The 12,011-nt window shown below is 45.5% G+C and overlaps 1 protein-coding gene across 1 annotated transcript in view; it reads right to left on the bottom strand.

Annotated features, from left to right (window-relative positions):
• The window catches only part of LOC141270660 (uncharacterized), a 741,199-nt gene extending 729,259 nt beyond the window's left edge, over positions 1-11,940 (bottom strand). The window contains exon 1 of the mRNA XM_073680752.1: positions 11,911-11,940. The gene's annotated coding sequence lies outside the window, so the exon portion shown is untranslated. The remainder of the gene's footprint in view (positions 1-11,910) is intronic.
• Between the last annotated feature and the right edge of the window lie 71 nt (positions 11,941-12,011).

Below are 12,011 nucleotides of genomic sequence, written 5' to 3'. Positions count from 1 at the left end.
TATATTTTTCCCACAAAAATGTTGTTTTAGCCCCAATTTTTTTCATTTTCATGAGGATAGCAGGAGAAAATGGACCCCAAAATTTGCTGTTCAATTTCTCCTGAGTACGACGATATCCCAAAGCCATACTGTGATCTTTGTGAGGCAGAATGAACATATCAGCAGCAGAAGAAGAATTGGTTTTATTTATTTTTTTACGCCGTTCCTCGTGTGGTATAAGTGATTAGACGATTTTATTCTTCGGGTCGGTGCAATTACAGTGATACTAGATTTATATCTGGTTTTTATGTTTGACTACTATTACACACTAAAACATGCTTTTTTTGCTTCATCATATTTTGAGAGTTATAATTTTTCCATATTTCGGCCGACAGAGTTGAGTTGATGTTTTAATTGGTAACTTTTTCGGGCACATGACATTTTTTGATCGCTTTCTATTCCGATTTTTGGGAGGCAGAATGAACAAAAACCAGCAATTCAGAACTTTCTTTTTTTCTTATGTCGTTCCGCATGTGGTAAAATTGATAAGGCAGCTTTATTCTTCGAGTCAGTATAATTACGGCAATACCACATTTATATAATTTTTTTTTTATGTTTTGGCACTACAATAAAAACCATTTTATAGAAAAAATAATTAGGCTATGTACCCACGATGCATAAATGCTCTGGATTTTTCCTGAGTGTTTCTGCATCTCCCTGGCAGAAAAAGCGCATGCGGATTTTACATGCGTTTTTCCTACCAGGGACAAGCGGAAATTAAACGTTTTTGCATGCATTTTCGCATGTGAGTTGTCAAGCGCTTTCCAAGCAATTTTAGCATCACTTGGAAAGTGCTTAACAACTTGGTCACACTATATAAATCCTTGCAACCGGCATGGATTTATATAGTGTGACCGTAAAAGAATGGTAAAAAATTTTTTTTTATTTACATTTGTCTTTTTGATCACGTTTTATCCACTTTTTGTTCGGCGGTATGATGATGTTTTGTTTTTTTACAGTGATAACTAAAGGGGTTAATTAGTGGGACAGTTTTATAGGTGGGGTTGTTCCGAACGCGGCAATATGAAATGTGTACATTTTTTGTTTATTTTTTTTTTCATAAAAATATTTACTTATGGGTACAATCTATTTTTATTATTCTTTGATTTTTATTTTTACAATTTTTTTTTTCACTTTTTTACTTTGTCCAACTATGGGACTTTCACTTTTTTCAGGCTGATCGCTTGTATAGCATAGGAATACATGAGCATTCCTATGGTATACAAACTGTCAGCGCTGCACAGGCAAACTTGTTAGATCATGCACTTCGCATGATCTAGCAAGTTTGATAGCTCTGGTGACCCGGATGTCGTCATCTGGTCACCTTAGCAATGATCGGCCACCCGCAATGATGTTGTAGAGGCACCGATCCAAGGGCTGTGGGGGCTTCCTCCCTCTGCCTGCACTCGAAATGCTGCAATTGATTTTGATCGCAGCATTTAATGGGTTAAAGTGTAGGAAGCGGTGAGGCACCGCTCCTGGCACTGAGTGCCGGGTGTTCGCTGACTTTGAGGCGATCACGCGCACACAGCCTCTGAGTGCAAAATCCCCTGGACGTATCCAAGGGTAGACTCGAAAAGACGTATATCATGTAAATCTGTCAACATCTTATATACTGTATATTCTACTTTTTATTTTTGTATGTCCTTTCTGTATTGTTGAGGTCATTTTCTAGTGTTGGATTAAGTGATTATTCCTGTACCATGTAATCACCAGTGTTTAATACTCTGATAACTGGTATTGTTCTCCAGGCTATGAATAAGGCCTGTGAACAAGCATGAAACACGCCGTCAGGATGAGGCCATAAGTGTATGTGTTTTTCGTTAGAGCATGCCTGCACAGAAAAATGATTTTTAAAGAGGCAATAAAATTGATGTTTTAACCTTTCTATGTGGTGCTGGATTATCGCTATACAAATCCTTATTCTACATATTCTCTGAATTCTATCTTGAGGTCATAGATTCCCATCGTATAAGGGAGTTACTTACCTCTTCTGAGCTGCCACCGCACCAAGTCCACGGTGGGACTGATGCAAAGTGCGTGTCCAATACACATTAATGCCAAGTCCAAGGCCCTCAAGCGTTTATATCTCATGAGATATAATTATTATTAATAATTATATTCCACTGATGGCCAGGTGCCCCACCAGTCTCCATACTTCCTATTTCGGACGAACTTATGACCGACTTAGCCAATCACTATCTGCAGTGGAGACTAATCCATTCCTGCTGTGGATAGAGTTAGACTCCATAACCGAACAGTCAGAGTAGATTGTACAGAGACAGAGATCAGTCCTATATTTTTCTTTGTGGAAATACTGTATTATTTTAAATTTTGGCCTGTGAAATGTTGTAGCTAAAATGCGTTAATAGAAAAAGATGTTAAAGAGTGTGTTCTTTTGTTTAAGAACTAAATCCTTCAGTCAGTAAAAATGCACATAATGTTCTGAATAAACAAGACCTAAAAAATGCAATATGCAATTCTACAGGAATGTGTGATTTTTCCCGCATTTAATGGTTATTTCTCACCTGGGCAGTTATCTGTAGGAATCTCCTCTTTACACCACTCATCACCCCTCACATATGTCTCTGTAGTATTAATATGGGTCAGATCTTCACCCTGAAAGAAATATTATAAAAGTCACAGACAGATTGAGAAGTCACATTTATGATCAGCTGTAATCCTGCCATCTCCACCGTTCTCATTATAAAACATATAATACTGGTGGATAAAACAAGACTGAACACAAGATCTTCACAGCCATCTACACATCATAGAGGAGATCTCATGACTAGTGATGAGCGAATTTGTTTGAAATCTGAACTTACAACTTAAATTCGACACGAATATGGCACATTTGGATTTGTGATCGGAAAGGCAAGCAAATTTTCTTAAATTCGGGAAAATCTGCAACATTCTGCGAATAAATGCGGGAACGTGATTGCGGGGCAACTAAAGCGTTTTAAACAGTTTGGCTAGCATAGTGCCCGTTTATGATGAGCGGGCGGGATTTGTTAGATGAGTGAAGGGACTGGGGAAAGCTCAGAAGAGGTCAAAGCAGCGGTGCGCTTGTAATCTTTTTTTTTCCCTGTAAGTTTTAGTGAGGAAAGCACGGCTAGCCAATCAGCACAGGAAGCATCCACACTGTCCAGACACAAGGGCTTCCGCCATTGGCTGCTGAAATCACATGTCCTCTCTATATAAAGAGCGGCCATGTTCCCTCAGCGCCATTTTATGCATGTCACTGCTGGTGATAGACGCTTCTGAGTGTGCTCCTGTGTACAGAGGAATTTTAGATACATACAGGTAGATGGGCGCTTTTGTGGAAATCAGTTAGTGTAGATAAGTCCTGAGTGGTGTACCTGTGAAATCGATGTTGCAGAATATTTTTTATCTTGTGCAATTACTCAGATTCAGACAGAAACAGCAGGGTCCATGCCATAGAAGTGTGTTGTGCACCAGTTGTATTGTGCTCCATGCACGAGTATGCCTTAAATCTGTTTTTTCACGTGCTAATGTGATAAACCAAACAAGCTAGCCCTTGTAGCCCACCTTTTGATTTTGTGGGGTTGAAATTGAGCTGTATGCAGACTCTGTAGAGTTTCTCAGTGCAGAGCACAAAAACCTTTTCTTTTCATTTGCTAATGTGATCGTGCAAGCTATAGTAACCCACTTTGTCATTTTTTGGTGGGAGAAATTCAGCTGTATGCCCAGTAAAAAAAAAAATTGTTTTTTTTCTGTAGCCAGCCAGAGTCCACCAAAGATTGTTTTGTGTCGCAAATGTGATACACTCTGCTAAAAGCCACCTACTACTTTAGTGGCATTGAAGTTCAGCTGTTTTCAGAGTAAAAACAAATATTTTTTCTCTTGCTTGGCAGAGTCCAAAAAATATTTGTGTGTGTGTGTGTGTGTGTGACAAACGTGATACACTCTGCTATAAGCCAGCTACTATGTTAGTGGCGGTGAAATTCAGCTGTATGCAGAGCTTATGCAGAGTAAAAAAATCTATCCTAACGTGATACGGCAGGCTAGATCCGAGTTTGAAATAGTTTGGAGAATATCTTGTATGTTATACAGGCCTCATCCACAGTAAAAAAAATAGTTTCTTCTGTTAGTAACGTTATACAGCAAGCCATATCTTACTCTGTCATTTAATGCCGCTGAAATTCAGGTGTGTGCAGAGCTGTTGAAGAGAAAAAAATCTAATTTTGTTTTGCTAATAGCGTGCTCCTACCACACTATCTGAGCAACATGAGTGGGAAAAAGAGAGGTCGTGGTGGAAGGGGGAATAGGCTTGGTGTTCAAGGTAAAAGTGGGTTAGGTGGTAATGTTAGTGAAAGCACTAGTGAACCAACACCGTCATGTCCTATCCGAAGACAACTGACAACTTCTGTTACTGGACGGGCTACTCCACTCCCTTTCTTTGGCAGCTGCACAGCGATATGCCTTGTTGATAAGGGCCAGAAAGAGCAGGTGCTCCAGCGCATGGCAAGCGCTGCTTCAAGTGGCCTCTCCTCTTCTTCCTCCACCTCAACAGCACACACAGTACAGTCCACAGAGGTGGCACCCCAATTACCCTTGCTTCCCCCTGCGTCACTACTGTCCAACTGCCGAAATGACTGTAGGGAACCAGAGATGGGCGAGTCTGTAGAACTGTTCACCCATTCTATACCATGGGCATCAGAAGTGTACTCCAAACATTCAGAGTCAAGAGGAGGAAAGCATCTGCACAGATGCCCAAAATTTTTTTAGGTTAGATTCAGGGCAGGACGAAGTAGGGTCCGAGCAGGTTCCTGACCCTCGTCACCAGACGCTAACCACCGGGGAGGGAGATGATCCTGATGAGACTCAGATACCTGAGGCTCATGCGGACTGTACTGCGCTGTCAGGGCAACAAGAGGAGAAGGGTCACTCTGAGGGCCTGAGGGCGAGGAATGGGATAACACATTAGATGATGACGAGGTTGAAGATCCTACTTGGTGTGAACCCAGAGTCAGCAGCCGAGTAGCTCATCTGAGGTGATGGAGGAGAAAGAAGACGAGGAGGTTACGTTTCACCCTACGGCGCAGACATGGAGTAATGCAAGCACGAGGAGCACTGCATCCTTAGCCACAACTGTGGCTGTGGCCAGCAACGGTCGCGGGTCTGCAGCTCGCAGGGGCGGCAAGGGTTGCCTAGCCTGGGCCTCACGTTATCTGCAAACTTTGGAAGAAAAAACTCAGTAGAGGGAAAAACTGCAATAACTTGACTACTACGTGCATGAACCTTCACATGAGCAATCAACATGCATTACTCTGGCAATCTCACTGCGATAAAATGCCGACCTCAACAACCAACAGCTGCCCCTTCAACCGCATCTGCTGCTTCTTCCTGCTCCTCTGTTACCATGCCAAGTATTGTCACGCACGTCTCCAACCACAGAACCTCTGGTTCTCTACCCGTTCCAATCAGGCTGAGTGAGAGCTGTAACGGAAGCGGACATGCCTGCTGTGTTTGTTTCACTGAGCACACTACGTTTCTCAATCCACCGTAACATCTCCGCCTGCACCTCACTCACGGGCCAGCAGTTTGTCCGTTTCACCGTACTCCGCCCTCTCTAAGCACTGCAGCCAGCTCTCGGTCCCGCAGTTGTGGTCATGTAAAAGATTGTTTCCTCCTACACATGACAAAGCTAAGAGGTTGAACTCCACCACTCCAATCTGTTGGCCATGGAAATGGTGGTGTCAGATCTTAATTTTTTTAACACTGAACACTCCTGTATGGCTGCTTTTTTACTGAGGAGGAAACCGGAGAACCTGGGGGAAACCACCGCAAACACGGGGATAACATCCAAACTACTTGCAGATGTTGTCCTCTATCATCATAAAGGAGTTAGCTCGTTGTCTAGGAGACCGACCACTGCTGCAGTCTACCTTGTGAACATTGTGCTGAAGCTTGCAGGGTGTCACGGATTTACCGTGACAGAGAGGAGCTAGAAGACAGCAGCATCTGATTCCTCCCACTCCTGCACTCATTAGAAGCCTATTGCCTTCATATTAATTGGTGCAGGGGTTAATCTGCTCAGTTGTGAGATCCTGGAAGCTTACCGTGATTTAGGCTCTCAGCAGATTTGTCCTGTGCATCTCTGCTATTGTGTAACGCTGTACTCCAACATATCAGACTGTCGCCTACCGTGGAAACCTTGAAAAGGAAGCTGAAGATCCACTTCTTCTGACAAGCATACAATCTGCGGTAACCCTCGCTCCAGCATACCGCTGCACGATTAGCTGTACCCTGACCTACTGTATTCTCACCCATCCCTTGTACACTGTTTGTGCGCCCTCGCAGGCAGGGTCCTCTCTCCTCTTGTACCAGTCGTTAACCCCTTTTCACATGTAAAGCGCCACGGAATAAATGTCTCTGTAGTAGCAATAATAATTATAGTACTTGTACTCTGGGTCAATTGATGGCACTTTCCTGGTGTCTACCCCTAATTTGATGTGTTTTGGAAGCTTTTGAACCCGTTTGAAGGTGCTGTATATGCGTGGTTTTTTTTTGGGCCTCCCATTGAATACTATGGCGTTCGGAAACGTTCGACGAACACTCGGCGAATGTTTATATATTCGGCGAACATTTCCGAAACGAACATTGAAATGTTCACTCATCTCTACTCATGACACCGTCTCTCCATGTACCTGATGATCCTGAGGAACATTGGGATTTTCTTGTTTACAGTCCCGTGGAAGAAGAGGACAGGGACATCTCTCTGGTGTTGTACTCTTACTGGATACAACTGGAGAAAACACATAAAGGAACTGAATTTTTTCTTTACATATAGATAATTATAGGCTGTGTGTATTTATTCATGTGACGCGCCCCCTGGGCCTATGCGGTGCAGGGGGGGATACCCGGAGCCGGATCGCTGGGGGTTGTAGTTCTCCGTGGCGGTGACCCGGTCCGTGCCCAGGGCGGTCAAACCAGTGGCAGTCTATAGGTAAGAACAATGTCCGACTACGCCACCCGTGGATTGCGGTCAGTGGGGACCGCCGCTGAGGCTGATGTTGTTTGCGCAGCCGAGTATGGGATAACTCCCCACGGGAGAAGTATTGCCTCAGGGCAGCTAAGGTGGATGATGGGAGTGATGGTGTGAGCATCCCAGTAGTAATGGTGCTGGTGCGGCAAGGAATCACAGAGACGTGTGGTGCAGTTCAGGGTCTTTACTGATGGTATAAAGCAGACCCTCCCGGGAGTACTGGTTAGCAGTAGGGGCCTGGTCAGTCTGTGAGCAAGCAGGATCTCCCCTGGCCAGGTGGAGTTGTAGGCCTCCCCGACTATCTGCACTCTTTCCTGGCTACCTTGCTCTATGCGGGTAGAAGTAGCCCACGTCCCTGAGTATACCGTGTGGTGCTCACCCGTATGGCCGGTGACTTGGGGCCTTCCGTTAGCCTCCGCTTCATGATGGCGGTGCTGGTCCCTTGCTTGTGACTGTGCCTTCGGGTTTCTAAGGCCAGAGGACATGGAATCCCCTGCCGGTTGGATTCTGCTGCTGGACCTGGATGTCCTCACAGCCTCGGACTCCGTGTCCGGTATTAGTGTCTTCAGCCAAGGCGAGCTCTCTAGCTTCCAGCCTCTGGCACTCGCTCCTGCTCCTACAGAGCTCCTGTTGTCACTTTCCCTCTCCAGGCTCTGACTGACTTAATCCCGCCCCAGACCCAGTTTATAAGGGCAGATTCCTCCCCTCCCAGGTCTGGACGGGCAGTGTTGCATGCTTAGGGCTCCTGACCAGAGAAACCTCCCACTTGCTCTCAGACATAATATCTCTATTACTGTGGCAACCAGACCCCTGGGGTGTCACACATGTCTACCTGGTGGTGTGAGGGGCTGGGGAACCTCCATCATGACGTCCTTGTACAGATCTTTGTGTTTTTCTAAATACTCCCACTCCTCCATGGAGAAATAGACGGTGACATGCTGACATCTTATAGGAACTTGACGCATACAATGATACCGTCATCCCCCTGATCCCTTCACAGCGTTACTGTTTAATGTCCCAGCATTCCCAGCAGTGTCACCTCTCCAGTCAGCAGCTCAATCACCTTGTAGGTGAGCTCTAGGATCTTCTGGTCATTGATGTCCTCATGTATCAGGGGCTGAGGTGGAGGCCCTGTGATTGGGCTTTGGGGGTCTTCCCCATCCCTCAGACACAGGAGCCTGACTCACTAGAGGTCTTCTTCACCACTGTGTAATCCTGGTTATGGAGAGACACATTAATAATCTCACTACAGACATTTCCACAGTCCTCACCAGAGCTGTGGAGTCAGTAAGCCAAACCTCCGACTCCTCAATTTCCATGACACCGACTCCAACTTCGACTCCACGACTCCGACTCCCTCATACATGGCTCATGTTTTTAGTGATAAATTTGCTTTAGCACAGATTCATCTCAGCTAGAAGTCTAGACCCTTAGATCAGGAATAGGACAGACATTTATAGGACATTTCATAACTTTCCCAAATTCTTTTTTTTTTTTAAACCAATTATTTTTATTTAGGTTTCAAAAATTTACAGCAAACAGTTATCAATATACATATAACAATTCACATAACGTGTAGTAATACAGTCAACTTTCCCAAATTCTACTGAAAAAATATTCCCCACAAACTGCATTGAACTGCTGTACCCAATTTATTATATATTTTAGTAGTTGGAGTCAGTTCATTTTATACCGATTCCAACTCCACCAAAATGGACACCGACTCCGATTACACGGCTCCGACTCCACAGCCCTGGTCCTCACCTCTCCAGTTCTGTCCATCTGTTATTCCCATAGAAAAGAATGATGTAATGTGACGTCATCAGCATCTTTCACCTCTCCAGTAAGCCAGAAGAGGATCTCTAGGGTGAGGTGTAATATCCTCTCTGCCATCTTGTCCCTGTCTCTATCCATCCTTAACAGGTCCATCAGGAAAATGCTCTTATATAGAAGATCTCCACTGAGAGGATCTGATATTGTAGGGACCTGAAGGGGAAGAAGATGAGCTGATATAACATCATAAAGAATCTATTAAATATGTTATGACAAAATCTTCTCCACGTCACATTTTCATGGTGGCAGCATGTAGGGCACATGATCTCCATCATGTAACAGAAGAGTTACATCACAGACATACTGGCATCCAATATCGTCATTGCAGAGATGTAAACAGAGACTGAAGGAAACAATGGGTGCCTGAGTGATGGAGTGGAAATATGCCATAAAGATGGAGCGCGGCCTGAACTCGATGTGTTTTGTGTCCTTTCCCCAGAATCTGCCATCTACACGGATAATGGTGCAGATTATCAATACAGGAGACGTTCCGGTCACAGGGACTTCAAAAATACAAAGTGCAATGACACTGGGAGGGTCCAGGCAGGGGCGTATCTAGTGGGGGCAGGCCCTGGGTGCAGCCGGCTGGGGGGCGCTGTTGGGCCGCCTAATGCTGCGGTCCGAGGTGTCCGTCCCCCCCGGCGGCTGCATTCTGTCGTCCCCCGGACCGAGATTCGAACGTTCTCTGAGCGGGCGTCAAGCTGACAGCCCGCTCAGAGAAGCTGCGGTGTGCCGGCTCCCAGTGATTGTACTTGCGTCTTGGAGATGCAATTACAATTGAAGCTCTGACCGTCTGCTCAGAGTGATCAGGTCATGTGATCATGCTGCTGAAGTCACTCGCCGGCGCCTGCAGGAGGGAAGAGCAACGGTGGTAAGTGCTCCTGTAAAGCTGAAGACACTGAAGATTCAGACCGGGTGGGGGATGGGGGAAGCATATTTATTATTTGTGCAGGGGGGATATTTATTGTGCAGGGGAGGCATATTTATTAATTGTGCAGGGGAGCATATTTATTTATTGAGCAGGGGGGGCATATTTATTGTGCAGGGGAGGCATATTTATTTATTGTGCAGGGGGGTATTAATTGTGCAGGAGGAGTATTTATTAATTATTCAGAGGGGCTATTAATTGTGCAGGGGGCATATTTATTTATTGTGCAAGGGGGTATTTATTGTGCAGGGGGGTGCATATTTATTCATTATTCAAGAGCGGGGCTATTTATTTATTGTGCAGGGGCCATATTTATTCAGTGTGGAGGGGGGGCGGATTTATTCAGTGTGGAGGGGGGGCGGATTTATTCAGTGTGGAGGGGGGGCGGATTTATTCAGTGCGGAGGGGGGGCGGATTTATTCAGTGTGGAGGGGGGGCGGATTTATTCAGTGTGGAGGGGGGGCGGATTTATTCAGTGTGGAGGGGGGGCGGATTTATTCAGTGTGGAGGGGGGGCGGATTTATTCAGTGCGGAGGGGAGATTTAATCTGTGGGGAGGGAGTGGGTGCAGACATTATTGGTAGTGAGGGGGAAAATGTGTGCGGACACAGTATGGGAAGAGAGGGTGATGGGATGTGTGCGGACACAGGATGGGGAGTTGGGGGGGATGTGTGAGGAGGAAAAATAAGGAGGTAGGGGGAAACTTGTAAGAAGACTATTGAGGGGAATAGTGTGAGGAGACAGTATGGGGGAAGAAAAGTGTGAGTGGGCACAGAATAGAGACTGAGTAGTGGATGGGGGATAGCATGGGGGGACAGTGTAAGGTCACACCCAGGAGGGAACAGTATGCTAAGGGGGGGGGGGAGTGTGATGAGGTGGCACACTATAGAGACTGAGCCCTATAGGGGGGACACAGTGTGAAGATAGTGTGAAGAGGGGGCCAAGTATGGAAAGGAAAGGGCGGTGTGGAGAGCATGTACCATAAGAGGGACACTGTGGGGGTCATATTTTATACAGGGAATATAGTGAGGGGCAATTATTTATTCAGGGGCTCAGCATAGGGCAGATATCTTTATTCAAGATCATTATAATTACACTGCTATCTTTCAGGGCATCGTGTGGAGAAGTGCTGCAGAAGACCGGAGAAGATGGAAGTCTGCAGAGACAGCTGTGGATGAGAAAAGTCATCATGGAGTCTGGGCAAGAGGAAGAAAGCAAAGAGAACGACTCCAGAGACAGCATCCATCTATCAGGTACCTGGATGTAAATGTTTTTTTATGATGCTGACATTTTTTTTTTTTTATTTATGTTAGGAGCATTAAAGAGGTTGTCCACGTTTATGATGAGTCTGCAGTCATTCTATGTGACTGCAGACTTCTGAACTCTCACAGTTCACACTGCGCACTGTCAGGATTCTCTTGTGTCGGCTATTTGTATACATGCAGTCACGTGCCGACCAGACATGCGTTGCCTCACTCAATGAAAATTAATTGAGGGAGACCGGACACGTCTAGTCGGAATGTGGCCAGAAGTATGCAAATCTCATTCTTGTGCTGACATGACCATTCACTGTTGCCACGGCAACGGAGAATCCTAAAAGTATGCAGTGCATGCGCTGTGAGAATTCAGAAGCCTGTAGTCACAGAGAGTAAGTGCAGACTTTCATCTCAAACCTGGACAAGCCTTTTAGTTGTAAGATGAAGCCCTGTATCCAATCCTGACAGCGTGTAATATACTCACTGTCAGGATTCAGATTCTGATTGCAGGTTCCATCAGTCATCACATGGCCACTTCACTCATATGAGGTTTTCATACGGACAGTCATGTGACAACGAGCTTTTCTTAGAGAGAATTAGGAAGAGCAGCTCGTCGGCATGTGACTAAGGCCCGGCCCCACTATCAGTATTCGGTCAGTATTTTTTCTCAGGAGTGGGAGCCAAAACCAGGTGAGGAACAATCAGAGAAAAGGTAGAATAGAAACAAGTCACCAATTCTGCATTTATCACCCACTCCTGAGAAAAAATACTGACCGAATACCCCAGAATGACAAATACAAATGTTATAGGGCCCGAGCCCAGTAATGGGGGATCTCCACAGACCTCCACCTGCAGAGCCGCCATCACATGGCTGCATCTAGAGTGGAGTTGATTTTCTGAGGACCTCCTTTTAGCCACTCCACTTTAGACTAGATTGCCGTGGC

Source organism: Phyllobates terribilis, unplaced genomic scaffold, assembly GCF_046119375.1.
Source record: "Phyllobates terribilis strain yellow unplaced genomic scaffold, ASM4611937v1 Scaffold_5__5_contigs__length_657084704, whole genome shotgun sequence".
NCBI classification, from domain to species: Eukaryota; Metazoa; Chordata; class Amphibia; order Anura; family Dendrobatidae; genus Phyllobates; species Phyllobates terribilis.
The sequence above is the reverse complement of the archived record's forward strand: the minus strand, read 5'-3'. Positions and strand labels throughout refer to the sequence as shown.